The sequence below is a fragment of the Sus scrofa genome, chromosome 6, assembly GCF_000003025.6.
Source record: "Sus scrofa isolate TJ Tabasco breed Duroc chromosome 6, Sscrofa11.1, whole genome shotgun sequence".
In the NCBI taxonomy this organism is placed as follows: domain Eukaryota; kingdom Metazoa; phylum Chordata; class Mammalia; order Artiodactyla; family Suidae; genus Sus; species Sus scrofa.
The window spans coordinates 25914375-25934841 of NC_010448.4; the positions used below are offsets into that span (position 1 = coordinate 25914375).

Below are 20467 nucleotides of genomic sequence, written 5' to 3' on the forward strand. Positions count from 1 at the left end.
ATGGCAGATGATGCTCCGAAATCTATGAATCATCCCAGAGAGAATGAGTATAACAGGACAAGGAAAGATGCTCAGAATACAATACCAAGGAAGGGAGCATGAAGAGTCTCCAGTACATAAGGGAAAAGGCTGAGTGGCCAACCAAGAAAAAAGAGAAGAAGTTTGGTTTTTTTAATTTTATGTATTTATTTTATTTCTAAGAAAGAGAAGTACCTCAAGAAAACCTAAGAGACAGAGAATTTAAGGTAGCTGAATTAAGGGAGCAACCAGGGTGTCTCTCCCATCAGAATGTCATTTATTGGTCTGATATCTAAGATAAGCAGATGATGGCTATGTTTAATAACCTCTAAGTGAACAATTCCTTGTTCTTCCATGAATACATAACACCTTTCATCAAAGCAGAAGTTCAGAATTTATGTAAATATCTCTTCCTGAGCTGGAGATTTACTTTCTTTTTTTATATTGTCAGAAGTAAAAATCTACTGTAACTTTCTCCTTCAAAGCAGCCCCTCAAGTGTGTGCCGGCTATATTCTTCCAGGCATCACCTCAAAGCCTCTTTCCATTCTGCAGAGGAGCTATGTTCTAATAATTTTATCCATGTCAACCATTTACTTACGCAAACTTGTTCCACACCTTCACCCACCTCTCAGGAGGCCCACGGAGGCATGGCGCCCTCCCCGCACACCTTGGCTAAGATCGCTGATCCCCGGCAATGAACCCCCGTGAGGATGAACACGGGTATGGACACACATGCTGTGACAGAGACAACCGGCGTCTGCTCCTGGCAGAGCCGGACCCACCTCTGCTGTAGGTGGAGTTCCTTTTCCTTTCTGGCATTGCCCTTCAACATCAGGAGACACAACGCTCAAAAACAAACAGACAGACATGTTGAGATTCCCTGTCATCGTTTATGAAAAATGTCAGCCATGATACTGGTATCTTGTCCTTCATTTCTCCTTTCCTCTCTTCTTTTTCCTTTTTTTTTTTTCCTTCTATTTTTGATTTTCCTTCTTCCCTCTCTACTAAACCCTTCATAGGTCCCCAATGATGGTACATCACCATCATCTTCCTCATTCTCGCCAGCGGTACGCCTCAGCTGGGGTGGGCAGGAGTGTGGCTGTCATTCCCAAACGTCAGCCACTTCCTAACACGTCACATGGCCACGTTTCACCAATCCCACCCATCAATACTGAACAAATATTTTGTTCATTTGTTTATATTTTGTTGTCATTTCCCTTAAACTAAAAGATAAAGTCCACGAAAAGCAGAAACTATGTCTGTCTTGTGCACCCTTATATCTCCAACCTGACTGATTATCAGTATCCTCATGTATACTTGCTAAATGTATGGACTGATGGACAACACATTTTTAATCTAATGTATTTTTCTTTGTAAACACAGGTGGCCCACACTGCAAAGTCTGAAGCTTGTCTCACACTTACTTGTGGAAGCTGTGATTACCTCTAGTTGGAGGTAAGCATGACTCTGTCTCGGGCATCCCCTTTCCATGGATCCCTCTGTTAGGCCCAGTTTTGGGGTGGAGACTCAGGAAAGCTGCAATGGAGCTAAGGAGAGTTAAAGAAGGTGCCAAGACTGACATGTGGCCATGAGCCCATCTCCTGGGCCTCCCTTGCCTCCTCCTGCCCAGGTCATGCACAAGCACATTCACACATACGAACTCACATGGCCCAAATATCATGCCACATCTCCCCAGTGTTCATACCTCATCCATCCCATCGAAATCCCCTCTCTCACATGAATCTCATTTCTCGGATTAACTTTGCATTGGAAGCACCTGGGCTCACTGAGTTATCACCTCTTCTTGGTTAGCTTCAGACCTTTCTACTCACAGCCTGCGAGGGGCTCATTTAGGATGTAAATACATGTTCTAAAGGATTGTGTGCCAAATGTGAATAAATACATAAGTGAGACAATGTAAAAGAAAGTGTTAGAAAGTCACCAATACAGGGGTTAACAGAATTATTATGCTGGTATTGTTTCATCATCATTGTCATCATCGTTGTCATTATAGTATCACAGAGCGAGCCTTGGAAAAGGAGATAAAATTTGGGAACTCTTAATTCAAGTTCTGTATCTTACTAGTTATATAATAATAAGCATGTTACATAATCAGAGCCTTAGGTTTCTTTGTCTCAAAAATAGGAGTGAAAGTACAGGATTGTTTTGAGAATAAAATTAAATAATGTAATAACATGTCTTACAGAGTATCTCCTTTGAAAAATTAAGAATTGCTCTACCTACACAGTATCCACTAGCTACAAGTGGCTACTGTGCTCTTCAAAAGATGTGTTAGTATGTGTATAATACACTCTAGATTTCAAAGACTGTGCATGAAAAACGAATGAGAAATACCACATCATTCATTTTATATTAACTGCACAGCATAATATTTTGGATGTTCTGGCTTAAATAAAATGCATTATTAAAACTGTCGAATATTTTCCTTTTTAAATTGGATTACTAGAAAATTAAATTAGATATATGGCTCACGTTTGTGGCTTGTGTTACAGGTCTAATGGACAGCACTGGCTCAGAGAACTACGGTCCTGAAATTTCAATTATAAACCTACAAAAGCTTGAAAACAAAGGATTTGGTGGAGAAAATGAGTTCCTAACACCCTCAGAGGTATGCAAATATGATTTATCCTGGGAAAGAGAGCAATATATATGGCAATTTCTTTAAAAGTAAAACAAGAAGCCTTCTTAAGCAATGGAAAACTGGTCTCATCAAATCCAGGTAAGAGTTTGGTGCAGAAGAGAGAAATGAAAATAGTTTAGTGAACTTTAGCAGAGGAAACAGAACGGAACAAATGAGTATGAGGGCCTCGACCTTGGATAAGATTCTGCAGTGTTGCTCACTAGCCACATAACCCAGGGTGAGAGCGTGTAAACTCCGTGCACCTCCACGTCCTCTCTCAGAATGGAAATAACAGTACACTTCTCCCTCAGGGTTATTAGCTAACATTTATTAAGTACTTATGTGGATCTTTGTAGATGCTATTGTCATCCCAACAGTGCAGATGAGGGAGACAGACACACAAAAAGGCTAAGTGATATGCCTGTGGCCACACAGCTGAGAGGTGGTGGCAGTGAAATCTCACCCGTCTTAGTCTGAACCCCCTTCTCATGGGAGCATTTAATCACTGCTCTATACTAAGATCAGACGTTCACTGATGATGATAGTGAACTTAGAGCACGTTATCAAGATCCTCGAGGAAGGGAACATGTTTTTACTGTTGTTGTAAGAGCAGGACAGAGCACTGAAAGGATATCGAATTTAAAATTACACGGTGCTCCATTAGGTCAAAAGAGAGACCCCAAAAGATGAGAAGGAAACCATGAAGACTTTGGAAACTTGGCTGTATGAGCAATGTCCTTGAGTCTGAAAAAAATGAGAGTTCAGGGAAAATATCATCAAAAGTTATCCTACGAAAGATGAAGCCAAAAGAATTCTGGCCTCACAGATAAAAAGATTTAAAATCTGCTTCTACCTGCTCAATATAATGAGTGACAGAGGTCTCCCCAGTTCTTCCCAAACTGCTCTGCATCCTTAGGCTCACCTCTATAGACCCAGCTCTGTAGACTTGACCCAGATCAAGTCACAGTATCTTTATTTAAGGTCAACCATAAAATTTCATAGAACTATTTACATAAAGAGTTGTTGATTTGTTCTGTCTTGTTTTTGTGAGGCCCATCAGGGCACTGCGTAGGAGGCAGAGAGGGAGCCAAATGCAGTGCAAGGTGAGGGCCTACTCCTAGTGGGGGTAAGCCGCTTCCAGGAATGGCCCCTAGGAGTTTCCCAAGGGTGTAACTGGGTCCAGCCGCTGGATGACCTCGATTCTAAACACCCGCCCCACACAATGTCATGTCACCGCATAACAGCTAGGTCTCGGTAACTAGCCAAGCTGGTTCCTCAGCAAGAGCCACGATTATTCTCGACAAACTTTTTCTTGTTCAATTTGACATGAAAATTAAAGTTGTATTAGCACAATTTCTCACATTCAAGAGCATGTGAATGGCATTCTCAGTGCTCTCCTATGGCACGCCCAGCTGAGCCCAGGTAAAGAGACACAACAAGACAGATAAAATTACTGATTCCAAAACAGCTCTGTTTTGCATCCACATCACCTTCTTGTGGGAAGGCATGTTCAGTGGGCCCCGCTGATATAATCAATGTAACTTTTTCTTGGAGGAAGAAAATCATTTTCAAAAAAAAAAAAAAAGTTAATCGAATCATTTCCCATGCAAATGTAAAAATAGGGAAAACAATACCAGAGATAGTATCAATATTTTCAACATTAAGCAAAGACAGGCAATCTTTGAAGAGTGATGCTATTTCCATGAATTTAATCAATTCACATTCTTACCCACAAAGCTTTTCTTACTTGCTTTGTTTTCATGAGTAATTTCAATGAGTCAGGGGGCAGGTTTTGGAGGCTCTTTGCCAGAGCTGAAAACTAAGTTTTGCGTTTCCCAAAAGCCCACCATTAATTTGGTTTTCATTGTCCAAAGGAAAATCTGAAGCCCAGGAGCTGGGCTTCTCTGGGTCAAGCAGCGTGACTGGAACTTCTTTTTGAACTTTTTAAACAGATCAGCTGTTCTTCCAGATCCCTCCTGTGGGAAGGCAATTTTCCATTTGAACCTTCTTAATCTACAAAAGAGGAAGCAAATCCAGACAAAGGAAGGGAGTTCCCTCGTGTCCACAGTGAGTGATTAACAAATTAGGGATGAAGAAGAGGATGGATCAAGGGGAATGTAGATGAAAGTGCTCCCAAACTATGAGAGCAAATAAAGAAACACAAAACACAGAGGCCCTGTGGACTCTGAACCAGACGTTGCCCGGCTGGTGTGTGTTTGCAATTGCATTTGTTTTTCAGTGCTTGCTTGGAGTGACAAATCTGATGCCTCTTCATGTCCTCTTCACATCCAGGGTAGATGATTCTTTTATCTCTCGGAAGCCTGGGTCCTGATTCACACGCATCAGAGCAGCTGCAGTGTGACTCTCTTCTCCACCTTTGCTACACACTGTGCAGGCCACAGTGCTGCATGACCGAAAGCGGAGAGTGCCCACCGATGGGCAAAGACTGGGTTTACATTTCTTCCAACACTTCCTAAAAATGCACTGTAAACCCTGGGTGCCAAATAAGTGTTCCCAGGTGACACTCTCGGTGCCCGTCCCTTCAACCATGCCAGGGATGGACAGGGACCAGAATATCAAGAGAGAACATGGATCGTGGAAACACAACTTCTTTTCTGCCTCAACATCTTTTTAAAAATACTTAAGTTGTATGAACACATGACAGAAAACACAGTGTTTGGTGTCATCTTTAAGTCATCTTGGGTGGGGAAAATGTCAAGAATCTAGCACTTTGGATGCATTAGAAGAGTGATGGGAAGAGCTTCCCTGTTCTTTCAGGTCCTGAGTTCAAATCCTTTGCAACTGTCTGATCAACGTGACCTTGTGGCTTCTACTGTTGGGGTGTATTGGGAAGATGAAACGAGATGATCTCTGGAAGTCTCGGGAAGTCCTTTGCAAAATACCCATTCCTTTTCCTCAAGGACAATCAGTAGCAACCTATCCCTGGAAGCCTCTTAAGCCTGTCCCTACAGCAGAGCCGTGAGGAACAAGACTCTCTTTGTTCAAATCCCTGATTGTCCACCAACCAGCTGCCTAACACGGGGGAAAGTTGTTGAACTACTCTGAGTCTTGCTTTCTATGTTTTATAAATGGGGATAATTACAGCTTCCACCTCATTAAGGTTGTAGTGAGGATGGATTGAGATAATTTATGGAAAGTGCTGAGCACTCTGTGTGCATATAGTAAATGCTCAGTACACATCAGCCATTATAATAATGCTGCCCCTAGTGCCAGCTGCAGCATCGCTGCCCTAAAATCCTCCCTGCCTGTTTCCCTGTTTAGAGTCTCTGCCCCTTTCTTTCAGTTATTCTCATTGCTGGTCTAGAAATCATTTAATAAAGCATTGGACACATCACCCCCCTCTGCTCTAAACTCTAGCGTTTGTGTCTGCATGGATCCTTCTTAAGAATGCTGAGATGTGATGGTCCGAAGGCACCATGCCAAGTGATTTGTGGAAGAGGATTTGAGAGCCAGACCATTTTAGGGCTGGAAAGGGCCCAAAAGGCCACTTTACAGATGAGGAAACTGAGGTTAATTGGCTTGCCCAAGGCCACACAGCTATTTATCAGAACTCCAGGGTTTTACTAGGCTGGTCTGCCTAGAAGGAGGGAACCACGGGGCAAGCCTATTAGGGAAAATTGGTCAGCAGTTGGCTGCAAACTTGCTGACAGGTAATCTTTCTCCATTCATGAGAAATGAGACGGAAGTCAGGCACCCAATAGAAAAGAACGCAAGGCGGGCCTCTCTGTAAGTGAAAACTGGGTCCCTCTCTGGCTTCAGGGCAGGGCACAGCAGGAATGGGGCTGATGGGCAGAGGGCAGCTGAAATTCTTCCGCAGGATCCATCCCTCACTTTAAAGATGCGTCCTCTCAGGCCACATTAGTCTCCTGACTAATGCTCCCAAACGCACTGTGGAGATTTGCTGAAGCTGAAGCTTCTCTGCAAGGTTTGCAGGAGGAATGGCGATGAATAAAACACCAGTACATTACTCCAAAGGCGAGCAGGCCCAGTTCTAACTGCCAAATTACAATTCTTACTCTAAGATATTAATAGTAACAGTGACACTACATTTGTAGAGTGCTTTTTAGGTTCCCAATAATAATAATAATGAAAACTACATCTTATACTAAAGCAGTGTCTATGTATGAAGTACATACCAGAGTGAGGCACTTCAAGAGCAAGCTCCCTTCGCAACTGGGATATTTTAGGGAAAAGTCTTGTGAATTTTAATTGTTTGCATAAAGGACCCTTGATTTTCAATTTGGACTTGGAACTTAAATACAGTTTTGCTGCTTTGTCAGTGAAATATTTTGTAAAACCTTTAACTATGTTGTTAAATATTTAAAACCTTTAAATATGCATGTTTTAATAAGTTAGACAATGGAAAAATGGTAACTACTGATACAGTTGCCCCACCTCTATTTAATGAGTCATCCTTGGTTTGTGGTCTAGATTTGTTTCCATGGTGGCCATCAAGGCGTACCACAGAGAAGATGAAATGAATGACTCCAAGAGTTCTGTGAGGTTTTCTGATGATGATTGGGTCCAGGTCTGGGCAAGGGACATTATCAGCCACAAAATCAAAACCACGCCATGGTTTGACTACCTGGCCCATTAGATAGGCTAACAAGTTGCAGAATCTTTGAAATCCTGAGCTTGCCCTGAAGGCTCTGCTCTCTGCAAGGGTGATGCTGACTCCTTCCACCCATGGACCCAGCTGTCCTGGGATGATACGGAATGAACTGCAGGGGAAAGCTTTTCTCTGTCTGCTCTTGCTGCCCCAACTCACCTTGTTTCAACACCGACCACTTCCACCTGATCATTCAATTACTGGGCCAACAAAGAAGCCAGGATGTCAGCAGGGTGTGGAAGCCGTTCTCTCCAGAAGCTGGGATGTGGGAGGGTCATTTGCCCATTCTCATCGGGGCCTCCTTTGTGTTCCCATCAGTGCCTGGAGAGTTCCTATGTATTCCATTCTGACTTCTCCAAGATGCTGGGCTCGGAATGCAGAATACTTCTTTCTGTCTAGCTGCCCTTGGATTAAGGATACAGTTTGGACTTTTGAACCTGAATATGGCTTCTTCTGGATAATATTTTTGGGAGTTTTGCTTTGGCTCCACAGCCACAGGCCACTTTCCCACACAACGTGCCCTGTTCCTTCCAAGAGACCATTTGCCATCCACATGCCTAGCGGCTATGGCTATGCTGTCTGCCACAGCTGCCTGTGGAAATCCCATCACATCTACTGAGTTATATCGCTAGATTCCTGCCCAGGTCCTGACATGCTGCCCAGTTCTTGCTCAACCCAAACCGGACTATCCAATAATGTTTAATAAAGGCTTCCTCTGCTCTATCCTTACACCTTCACATCTATCTATCAATATTCTATTTAGCATTTGAGAGGAACTCAAAAGCCAGATACCTTATGCAGTATTGCAGTGGATAAGCTTTCCCACGACAGTCTTGCAAGAATATGCTGGGAAATGAAGCCTTTGGGGTTTCTTAGTTCAAAGCAACAGAAACAGACTCTGTGGCACACAGGATTGCAGGAAGACCAGAAAAGCAGACTCAGAAAATGGCCAGGAACTTGAGGAACCTGGGCAGTTAGAACCCCAGATGAGATCCTGCCATGGAACCAGGTGGGAGAGGACACTACAGTGGCCCACTGAACTGGAAGCTACAGTTTTCTGTATGACCCTGCTTACCCCTGGAAACTGGGTGATGCTGCAGCCACTACCACCATGACCAAGGTAAGTTCTTCATGGCTAGTGACTCTGTGGGTGTGGGTGTGGGTGTGGACGCGTGCACCTGTGTATGTATAAGATACTGAACCCAGATTTAAAACACACTGGGGAGCTGTGCTGAGTCAGTGTTTTAGCTTCCAAAAGAGCTAGGGAAGCAACTCTCTAGCCGTTCAGGCCTGTGGAGTAGAAGGAGGGCTTTCTTTCTGTAAAGAATCTTATTGTGGGTTACCGTCCAAACACAGGACAGGGGTTTGGGTGCTATGCAGCCAAACACACAAGAAGCAAACAAAATGGCCATCGTGCATTACAAGGAATGAGTGATATCAAGAATATTGTATTCAAGGGTGTGGGATCATGCAAAAGAAGTGTCTTATGTGGTTTCACAAGATTCTGTCCCTGCTTCTATTCTGGGTATTTTTGTGGCTGGTGTTTTGTTTTGAACAAGCAAGGTAGGTATGTGAATAAATCAACCTGTTGCATAAGGCTAGGCGGGATGGTAGATAATCTGGCCTACAGACTAAATGCTTAAATGAGCCCAGTCCAATGATATAAAATACAAGTGATAATAGTAACAGCAACCTCATTCTATTCCTTCTTTAACCACTTTTATATAATATCACTTAGTGTCAGAACCACCTGTAAGGTAGATATTATTAACCCAGTGTTACAGATGAGGACACTGAGGAACAGATAAAGTTCACACAGCTGGGAAGTGGCCGGGCCAAGCTTTGAAGCAGAGCAGCCTGGCTCCCTAACACCACTGAAGGTACCCTACTATGTCTTATGTGCACAGGGACAGGTGGGGAAATGTGACTTAACAGCAGCACATAAGGAAAAACAAAATAAACAAACTGTGGAGCCTAAGTCCTCTGGGTGAAGTGGCTGGCAATAAAAGCTAATGTAATGTGGCCTCCGGCTGCAGTAAAAGAAGTATGTAGAAGGGAGTTGATAGTCTGGAGTCTAACTGCCTGTGGATTTCTGTCTTCAGTCCTTCCCTCCAAGGAGGGCTGGAGCAAAAACAAATGGGGTGTTCACTCTGGAGTTGTTAGGACCAGAGCGTAGGCATCCTGGAAGACGACTGAGACACAGAATACCTGCGTGGGGAGGGAGAATTACATCTATGCTGCATGGCATCCAAGGCTTGTACCAAAGAATAAGACCTTTGGGGACGGAGTTTGACTCAATCTTAGAAAGCATTTCTAATAGTGAAAGTTCCTAATGCCTCGATGGTTTGCGTCCAGGGGTAATGAGTTCCATATGACTAGTGATGTTCCAGCCATCATCACACATGGTAGCCGGGAACGCAGCACCTGGTGACATAATGTGTCAGTCTAGATGGCCTCTCGGGTCTCTTCCTACCCTGCAGGAGTGCAAGGCTGTCCTTCCCCAAACCATGCTTCTGCACTGAACTGCGTGGGGCTTGTCTTTCCCGTGGCCCCTTTTGTTTATTCTTCCTTTGCAGCACTAACTATACACAGCCTTGAGATTTTACAGACAGACCTAGTATGTTCTGCACCACTGATATCATCCGCTCTCTGAGGGAAGGTCCTGTGATCTGACCATTTCAGTGTGCCCAGCCCAGGCCTCTCATGAAAGTAGGGGACAAAGAAATGGGTTCAAGATAGAGTTCAAATCAAATCTTGCCAGAGGGCCCTAAGAAGGGATGGGCTTGGCAAGGCGAGCACACCATTCTTACTCTGCTATCTGTGGAGCCTGGAGTGGAAATATTACTACTGGCAGGTGTCTGTAGAGTAGGATAGAGCTGAAGGGTGAGGTCCAATGTAGATCTTGCAAAATATGATCAAATGGCCCTGCATTGGCTGACTGTGACTTCCTAATAATAGAGGTTCATGCAAAGCCCATATTTAGGGGTTATAATTTAATTGCCTAAGGACGTCACAGGGTGAATCTTCTATATCTCTATATAAATATACGTATATATGTATCCATATTTGAGCTAATGAAATGTTTAAATAAGAATCAGACCACAGGTATATTGACTCTAAAAAAAAAAAAAAAAATAGGAAGGCTTTGGCTTTTAGATAGTGGTAAGAGACTGGGTTAGGAGCCACTGCCAGTTCTTGTTCCATCTGCTCCTAAACTTCCACGTGAGCTTAGGCGAGTCATGGTTCCTCTCTGGGTCCTTGGACCCTCCTCTCTAAACGAAGGTTGACTGGAAGAGCTGATAGTTCAGTTAATGACCTCAGACATCTGATGCCTGAGCGTTCCGCCGGGTAAAGAGGGACATCTAGTCCTCATCACAGGAACCAGGAAGTCCAAGCCCTGTACAGTGGTTACACTGTGACAGGGACTCTGATCTGAGGTGTCACATGTTAATGGGGACAATGACAAAATGGAGTGGAAGCAGATGGGTGAGAGGAGGACGGTGAGGGGTCTGTAAACCATATCTCATCAGACTGGCTAAAGCTTTGAATGGTAGTGCATCCTGACACCAGGGTTAAGTTTGGCATCAGATGCCTAAGTTTGAATCCCCGCTTTGCCATTTACCAGCTGTGGAACACTGGGAATATCTGGGTTTTTTTCCTCTGTAAAATTCTATCAAAAATCTTATCAGGAGTTCCCGTTGTGGCGCAGTGGTTAACGAATCCGACTAGGAACCATGAGGTCGCGGGTTCGGTCCCTGCCCTTGCTCAGTGGGTTAACGATCCGGCGTTGCCGTGAGCTGTGGTGTAGGTTGCAGACGCGGCTCGGATCCCGCGTTGCTGTGGCTCTGGTGTAGGCCGGTGGCTACAGCTCCGATTCAACCCCTAGCCTGGGAACCTCCATAGGCCGCGGAAGCGGCCCAAGAGATAGCAACAACAACAACAACAACAACAACAACAACAAAAAAAGACAAAAGACAAAAAAAAAAAAAAAAAATCTTATCAGCTCATAGGGTCACTGTGGATAAGTCTCGTATATAGAATATTCTTAGCATAGTCGCTGAAACTAGCTAAGTGCTCAATAACTGCTGGCTTTTAACTGTTAGAGGATGCCACTTTCAAATATTTGTGGGACTGCCAGAAGAAGGGGAGCAGGGGCAGTGTGTAACTACTAGGAGAAAGTAACAGCAGAGGGGTATTTTAGCTCCTCATAGGATGGGACATTTTAATGAACGGAATTAACGAATCACCTCTAGTGTCATGGGTTCTCTAAATGGTGGTTAGAAGGCTGTCATCAAGACATTTACGAAGCTGGAGGATTCGTGGCAAGCAGAAAACCCTCTGAGAGGAGAGTTAGACCATAGATCTTGGAGCCTCCTTTCACGAGTAAGATTTGGGATCTTACAGGGGCACAGGCTCAAGCGGTCCGCTCAGCTCTCTGTCCTGCTGCTGTTCTTCTGCAGGAAGCTGAGGAAGCCCAGGATTGCAACATGCATCCCACATAGCAAACAACTGCTGGGCCTGAGGAGTCGCAACTGGCCTGGACACCCAGCTCCTCTCCCTCCAGCTTGGTGAGATTAGACAAGTGTCTTGAATCCTCCTGGGGGTCATTTTCTCCACTCGCAAAATGGAGATGACAGTACCCCACTTACAGACTGCATAGAATGTAAGAGGGAGCATGCACGGCGCCCAGCACATGGCAGAGCATCTCTCAAAGCTGGCTCTGCCCCCTGCCCTTTTCCAGGCCAACACAGGCAGAGCCTTCCTTTCACTGCATGCTGCTCTCAGGAGGAAACGCGGTAGGGCCTGGGGTAGGAACAGATGACACCAGAAGGCTGCAGATGGGACACAGCAGGACAACCTGGAAGGTCCAGGAGCCTTAGAAAGCCCAGCCTCACTGTGGCACTGGGTATGAAAACAGTCGGAAAACCATTAAGTGCTGTGTGGGGGTGAGAGGGTTTCTGTTGTTTTTAACAGGATGTCACATCACTGGGGTTTTTGCCTGGGCCCAAGGAAGACCACAGACAGAGTAAGAGCTTCTGCAAGCTGCAGCCTTTCGACGTGACGGACTCACTGTTCAACCTCCGAAAAACCCCAAACCACATTTACCTGAAAAAACAAACAGGAATATTCTGGAAATGGTGACAATTTATCAAGAGACTAATGATCATTTAAGCTAGCCGGGAATAGTAATGAGCCCCTTTTAAGCGGAAGCAAACCTTGTGATGAATATCTCAACATCACATGCTTAGCAAACTTTCCCAGTATGATATTACTTCAGGGCAACTTACCACAGCAACCCATATGTAAAACGAGCAGGGAGAAAATGCAACGCTAAGAAGGAGGCAGGCACTTTTCAAAAGCCGTCATTATCTCTAAATCTCAACTGCCTCCTGAATATTTTAAATGGAAGAGGGATGGATCACTTAAACTTATGAAATAATTTTGTTTTAAAGGTAGGTACTACTAAACCATTCATCACTAATTGGGAGAGGCGTCAACCCAAAGGGAACGTTCAGTGCAGGATTTTGATCTAATAATGGTGAGGAAGACTTTCTCCTGCTACCACTAGTCTAGAAACGTGAAGCCCGGGTCTCTCTCTGAAGACAAAAGGGCCTGGGCAGGTATTGAGAGCTTATCGTCAACCAGGCATGGCCCTCAGTTCTCATGCCATCTTTACAACAATCCTAGGACACGGATATTAGGATGAGCTCCATTTTTTTCCAGATGGGGCAGCTGCATCTTCGAGAAGTAATCTAGCTCATTCTTGCTTACAGATTGGTAGGCGGTGGAGCTGGAATAGAGAAGATCAAACTTCGGGGCAGGGCTAGAACTTGGGTGAAACAGGTGGAGCTTGGTCCTTGAGCAGATAGTATATGAGGGTGCCAACAAACTCAGTAATCAAGATAAAGAACATTTTAAGGAAGTATTTTTAAGGATGGAGATCATTGGAAAAAAAAATCCAAGAGGAGCAAAATATCGACATTTTAAATAAAGACAGGATCTCACTCTGCACAGCATGTCTTATCATCTTTCTCCTGGCAGGATGGAAATAGGCCTGAGCATTCAGGATGCGATCAGGGCTAGCACATTCGCAGAGATCATGCTGGGGGTGGATGCACAGTAATTAGATGTGATCTGTCTATCCCTGCCTTCACTCATGCTTGTTCTTCCTGAGAATAAAACAGCATCCACGGGCAGGTTGCTGCTCTAAATTCTCACCGTTTGCTGTCACTGGTGGAGCCTAATGATGGCTGAAAAGAGATCTCTGTGTGCTAAACTAATCCAAGGAGGGGCCTCCACTGCCAGGTTTGCTATGTTAGGTGGTCATCGTGGTGGGGAAGATGCTGCGGCCAAAGCCATTTTCTTCAAGGAAAGTGAACATGGAAAAGTCATCTTAATGTGTGAAATCCTGCCAGTGCAGAGGACCCATCAGGAGGATTTTGGGCAAATAAGGAGATTCATGGAGGAAGTGAAGGTTTTTCTTCATTGGGACAAACAGGGAAATTTGAGAAAAAGGCCGTGCTTATTCACAATATCCTTCGACGAGTACTCAGTGCCAGAAGGCAATGGAATAAGGCGCTGGCCACTGTTTACTGTAGCTGGAAAGTTGTTTATGCCAACTTTCTGGATTCAGCACCTCACATGGTCTAAATGAGTAGAGAGAGAGGAAAGGAGAGCCACCCCAGTCCTTGGCCTGCCATGAGAAACAGCATCATTAGTCTCTCCCACACTCTTTTTTTCCTTCCTCCTTCTTCCTTCGCTCTCTTCTCTCTCAAACTCCCATCTCATTTAACATCCTGTGTACTAGGTTCTCTGCCTGGGCAGAGACCTTGACCGTGGAGACTCTGAGAACATTGCTTTATCTCAATAAGCATCCTTGAATGCTGCGACTGTCCCATGACTAATTAAACCAAACAACAGTGAAATTTTGCCTCCAGTTCTAACAAACGTGCATTATTCACAAGCACTTAGAATTTAAAAGTGCCTTCTTTTTTAAAGTTAAACAAACTGTCCAGCGGTACGTGAGCTTCGGTTTACAAAACACTTTGTCTTACTTTTCACTGAGTTACTTAATACTACCTCCCATAATCCATTTGCATTGATTCTTCCTTCATCAACTGCCTATGCATTCCAACACACTCCTGGCTGCAAAGAATTCCACTGCTGATTCACCAGGGAGGTAACTGTACTCAGTTTAAAAAAAAAAAAAGATACAAATAAGAATCCACTTAAGATAGTACTTATTTTTTTAAATAGAGCTTTCCTCTTAATTATAATATAGCATTAGTTTTTTGTTTCATTCTTCTTCTGAACTTCATAGTGACACTATCAAACAGTAACAAATACAAATTTGTGCAGCCTGGAATATGCAATTTAATCATAAGCAGTAATTTCCATATCACTGAGGAGGAAAAAAAAAGTCAAATGATTAAACTCTAGTGCATGAGGACCAATCCTGAATTAAATTTTCCTCTCTGCTAAAGTTAGATCTTGTACAGCAATATCAAGAGTGGTTTAAAGGTAATAGTAAAACATTTACTGTTATATTAAAACTCCATGCCCAAAAGTATTTACCAAAGATGAAACTGCTATTCTCTTTTTGCAAATTAAAAACGTCTTGCAGATATCTTCAAAAGCTCTTAAAAGAATAGGCAATGATAGCACAGCACTTTCACTAACATTGCTTTTCTTCATTCATTCCCTTCCTCTCAGAACCTGAAATGATGCTTTTTGGCAGAGAAAAAGAAAAAGAATCAGAAAATCCTCCCAGATCACTGCCTCAGTGAGAACTGACCTTGTTTACCACAGAGCCCAGCCCCCACCCATCTCCTGCTCAGACCATCTCAAAATTCAGATTTTGCAACTTTCTAGTAAACTCCAAGGTGGGAAGAAGAGACTGAAGGTAACGGGATCCACCGACTAGAAAGATGTTAATCCTGACAAACCGCTCAAGCAGTAGCCCGAACCACAGCTAGATTGAATTCGGTCTCTCCTGAGAGGTCCAGACAAGGCTGGTGGTAACAAAACGGCTTTTCACGGTGCCCTCAAAAGCAGATGGGCCCCATGCACCAAGTTGGAGAAGGGTGCCATTGCCCTCTAGTGGCCAGAAGTGCAATCTTCCGCGAGGGAGCCCCTTTCCAGAGATGCACAAGGCTCTCAATGTCAGGGTAAAATTATAGCAGAAAGATGTCTAATTATCCTCCTCGAGTGTTTTCTTTAGTCCTTCCTTGCCCACAGAGGAGGCTGCGGATAGCCACCACAGTAATTCTGCTGGAAAAGCTCATTCTTACTCCTACCGGTACACCAGAACTTGTCCAACTTTCACCAGCTTTATTTTTTTTTTACTAGACTTGTTGATGTTTTTCCCCTAGTCCCTTAAATCACGCACATATATACATACAGACCAAAGATCTTTACCTGTCTCAGGGGCAATAACTTTGGATTGGAAAGGCTGACAACTACAATGCTTGGTAAATCTAGAATAGGGGTTTTTGACAAGTCAGGTAACTTTATGAAACAATAGCCAATTGCATACTGGGAAAAAAAATCCCAAACACATTTCAATCCTTTAAATCACTGGCACATTTACACAATGATGAGATTTTCTAGAACAAAAAAACTTAGGAATTCATAGTCATTCTACAAATCTGATGGTTCACGAAAAAAGGTTTGCTACCTACTTTCTAACACTACCGACCAGTCATATTATTTAATGGTTAGGTATTTCTATGATCAAAGAAGAAAAAAATCAAATCAATATTGAAAATAAACTTAAACAAAATGATCATATTTCTGGAACATCTGTCTACATAAATGTGTAGAAAATGAAGGCAGGCTAAAATCAGATTTCCAGATCTCCTTCGGATGGTTTTGAAAATAGCTTTGAATATCACAGTTCAAAGTTTACGTGAACTGTCAACTTCATAAGTCACAGACATTCACAGGCAAAGGTCTGAGACACACTATGCCCATGGAAGTCTATCTCTGGCCTTGTAAATCAAGGCTTGAGGTCAAAGTCATGGCGTTTCCCATATGAGGTTCCCCAAACGAGAATCTTTACAAAGCAGCCATGTAATTCCATTCAAAGTGGAAGAAAACCCATGAATTATGAAGACAAGTGTATTAAAGGAGCATGAAATTGATCTGTACTCCCCCCAGTCATGGCATGGCCCTCCAACCCTCCCCCGCCCTTCACAGGAATAAACAAACAAACACATCCACAGCCACCACCACAAAGAGGAAACATGAGTTCTGGATCATAAAAAAGCAGATGTAACTTCTTCTTAAATTCCCGAATTAACAAAAGATTGCATCTTAATTGAAAATAGAATTTAGGTTTCTAGTAATTTTACTGTCTGCTGTTCTGATAAGAATGCTGAACATAATGAAAGTTCTGAAGTGCTATCAAGATGGTCCACTGCTTCAATTAGAGCTATTTTAAAAGCCTATTTTTCTGGTAAGCAATAAGCCCAGGTTGAGTAAAGCTACATGTCTGGGCCTCAACAGATTATCCTATCTCAGTCCTTTCAATGCAGCTCTTCATTTCATTTTCCCTCTCTCTTGGGTAAGTAGGGTGATTTTTTTTTTTCCTAACAATGTAATAAAACGACCAGCTGATGCAGATTCTGAGATAACACGGACACATAATGATAGTAATACTTACGGTAAACAAAAAGTATGCCTGTAAGATATTTAAGTGTATTAATTTGCAAAGTTTCAAAAGCAAGATATAAAGATAATTCTTATTCAAGAAAAGTTTCCTGGCCTCACAGATGCCTTTCCCTGGTCTGTACTTGAAAACTACTCACATTCCTTTGTACTAGGCAGGATTTCAGTTTTACACAGAGGTTTGAATTCCAGGGCTCACTGGCCAACTGTAAAACTTTGAATCAGAGCTCATGACTAAGGAACTTTAGTAACCAGGAGCTTCAGGGTCCCTCTGGCACTGGCCCCAACACTCAGTTTCTTTGTTTTACAACTTTTATTCCTTTGTTCTACTGGAAGAAGACCAGGCTCTGTGCAGGCAGGGATGGACAGTGGTTACTTCTGGGTTCTGATGCCTGCATCTCTGTATTTGTAGGAAAAATAATTCCAGCATTAAGGAAATGAAGGGCAGCCTCTTCTCTCTCTCATCGTATTAGGCTCTAGCTCTCAGGGCCCAGCGTGGCAAATGTGCTGATGCGATGTTGGCGGGTCCTCGCTCCTGAGAACATTTCTACATGCCCATCCCTCGGAATCCAGACACCCCACAAAACCGTCGATGTCTGCTGCAAGCCCAAATGATAAAGAAATAGATCCATTCTCTCACCAGATTAATTACCGTGGCTTTCCTGTGATTAAACCGAAAACTTACTCTCTGCCTCATACTAAACGACAGGAATCATCGGAAGAGAAAAACAAGGAAAGATTTCAGAGCCATCCGAAAAAGATTTCTTTAGGGGGGAACGGGAGGGAAGACTTAATAGACAGATCTATCCCCTCATGCAGCAGGGTTTTAGAAACAGCCTTCCACCCCACCCCTTAGGGACCAACCCGTCGTCATGCAGGGGTGGCATTATTAAATAATTAAAAGATGCAATTTCTTAATAGCAGCGCGATGGCCCGTGAAATTCCTGCTGCATTATCAGCAAAAGCAACAGGGCTCTCTTTTTTCTAACATTTAGAAAGCCTTTCACCCAGGAGGAGGCATGCAGACTCCCCCCCCTCCCCCCAAGCAAGGCCTTGGCAAGAAAGGGATTAAGCGCGACCAGGGCCTCCCTGACCCCACTTTCTCTGGGGACTCTTTTCTTCACAGCACCAGGCGGGCCTCCTACAGCTCTACCAGGGTGGAGAGGGAGAGGGGTGCCGTCCTCGCCGCCCTCCACATCCTGCCGGCTTCTCCACGCTCCCACCCGTGGCTCCCGTTCGGGGCAAAACTGAGGGAGCAAGGCCGTGCGCGCGGAGCTGGAGAGCCTCGGCGCGTTCCGGGAGGAGGCACAGGCTGCGGGGAAGGCTTGCTTCGCAAAGTTAACGGTGTCCCCAGTAGGCTCCGTCAAGCCCCAGCCAGAGCTGAGCCGGAGTCTGAGCTGCTCGCGGATCACCCCTTGGGCTGGATGGAGCTGACAAACGGCCCCCGGAGCCCCCAAAGAGACTCCGGCTTCAGGGCTGGAGCGCGCACCGCAGTCGGCGGCCCCAGAGCCGCAGTCAGTGGACCCAAACCCACGCTATTAAAGTGCGGGGAATCGCCAACCCATGCTGGGTTTCTTCCGTTTTCCGGGGCTTCCCTAGCTTGTCTCGACAGAGGGACGGAGTCCCGCGGAGCGCTTGGAGGAGATCGGGGAGGAAAGGGTAGGGACCCTGCAGAGCACGGTCATGTCGCCGCTTTCGGAGAGAGGCGCAGCGCGGGCGGGCGGGCGGACACCGCGCCGGGGGCGACTTTCCCCAGAGATCTGACCGGGGGCAGTCGGCGTGTCCGGAGCGCAGCTCTGCAGCCCCTAGTTATAGCCGGGTGCAAAGCCCCTCTCCCCCGGCCTCGGAGCAGACCCCAGAGGAAGCTGGAGCCGGGGTAGAGGTTGGAGCGCACATCTGGCGCCTCTGCCCCCTGCGCCGCCCGCGCCCACAGCTGGCTCTCTTCTTCCTTTTTGATTTTTAAACAAATCTCTTACCTCCGCCCTTCTCTCCGATTCTGTTTTGCATTAGTGAAACCTTCTCAAGTCAGACCTCCCCCCCCAGACATTCTTATCCAGAGACAACCCCCCCCCCCACCGCCCCCGAAGCCCTATCGAGGCGAGAGAAGGCACTGGCGGCGCGCCTCACCTGGGGCCCTGGAGGTTGGGCGCGAGCTGCGGGCCGTCGGTCCCTGGCGCAGGGCGAGCGCAGTGGTGTCAGCCCCGGCCCCAGTCCGGGTCCCATTCACAAGTCGGCGGCGGCTGCGAGCTGCCCCCGCGGCATCTGCTCGCGACGCTCCCCTCGGCTGGCGGCGGCCGCGGAATGAGCCGCCGAGCGCGCTAGTGGCAGGAATGAGAAACCGGGGGGAGGTGGCGGGCGGTGGGGGGGGGCTGGGGGAGGAGGAGGGAGGCCGCCGCTGGGAGGGAATGAAAGGGCGGGGGGCGGAGAGGAGCCGAGGCCGCGAGACGCGGCTAGCTGGGCCTCGCGGAGTCTGCGGGGGCTGGCCCGTCCGCGCCCCTCCCTCCAGGGACCCCTGGGATGCAAACCCCGGGATTCGTGGCCACCTCCTCCCGCCCTGGGTCGCCGAACTCTGGCTCCCCTGGGTTTCAGACGGAGTCTAGAGCGACTGAAGTTGGGCTCAAGAGACGCACAACCAATCAAGGAGGGCGGCAGAGGGAAGCTGGGGAGGGCTCGGGAGCCCCTTTTTCCTCCTTCGCCCAAATCCGCTCCAGCTGGTCAGGCTGGGCCCTTGCCCAGGAGGCCTGGGTGGTGGGTAGGGGGGAAGCATCGCTCAAGTGGGGGAGGCAAATGGGAATTGCTCTTCCTCACCCCACCTTCCAGAGATCTCTCCACGTCGTCAGCTTCTGCCCTGCCCCCTCTACCCATCCCTAGCAAACTCAGCTTGGGGTGCGGGTGGGGAAACCTGAGGGAGGGAGACTTCGGACTTCGGAAGAGCCACGTCTCCATTCTCTCCCAGCTTTCCCTCCCCCTCCATCCCCAATGCCACTTGTAAGGAAGGGGGTGCCTGGAGTGCTTAGCCAGGGTCAGCCTGGCGCCCGCCACCCCACCCTTGACTCCAGCTTCAAGCAGGTACAGCACCCCCCCGCCGCCGCCCCTCCGGCCGCACGTATCGACACTTGTTGCCTCCCGCCCCTTCGCTTCACTGGCTGCCCGACCCGCTCCGTGGAGAGTGCGGTTCTGCGGGAGACTGGGCCTGGTGGGGGGGGGGCAGTGCCCAAATCCTCCCTGGGTCTTCCCCTGCATCCCAGGAGGAAGACCCGACGGAGAAAGGGGTCCCGGGCCTGCTTCCTGCCCACGCGGAGTAGATGGGAGAAAAGGCTGGCGGGGACAGGGCTTCAGAATCACGCCAGGGACTGGGCGGGGCGCTCGTGCTTCGGGGAGCGGAGTTGGAACCCGCAAACACCGCCGTCCCTAGGGTAGAGGGGAGCAACTGTGGCCTGGTGGGAACCCCTAGCTGGAACAAGTTTTTCGGGTGGGAGATGGCGAAAAAAGCAGAAGTGGAGGCACG

At 46.3% G+C, this 20467-nt stretch overlaps 1 protein-coding gene across 2 annotated transcripts in view; it reads right to left on the reverse strand.

The window, feature by feature from the left end:
• Positions 1 to 19379, reverse strand: part of CDH11 (cadherin 11) — a 151008-nt gene extending 131629 nt beyond the window's left edge. Inside the window, exon 1 of one of the 2 annotated variants that reach the window (XM_021093362.1) lies at positions 19087 to 19379. The gene's annotated coding sequence lies outside the window, so the exon portion shown is untranslated. Of the gene's footprint in view, positions 1 to 18935; positions 18955 to 19086 lie in introns of those variants that run through there. The other variant, XM_021093365.1, reaches the window with a different exon arrangement.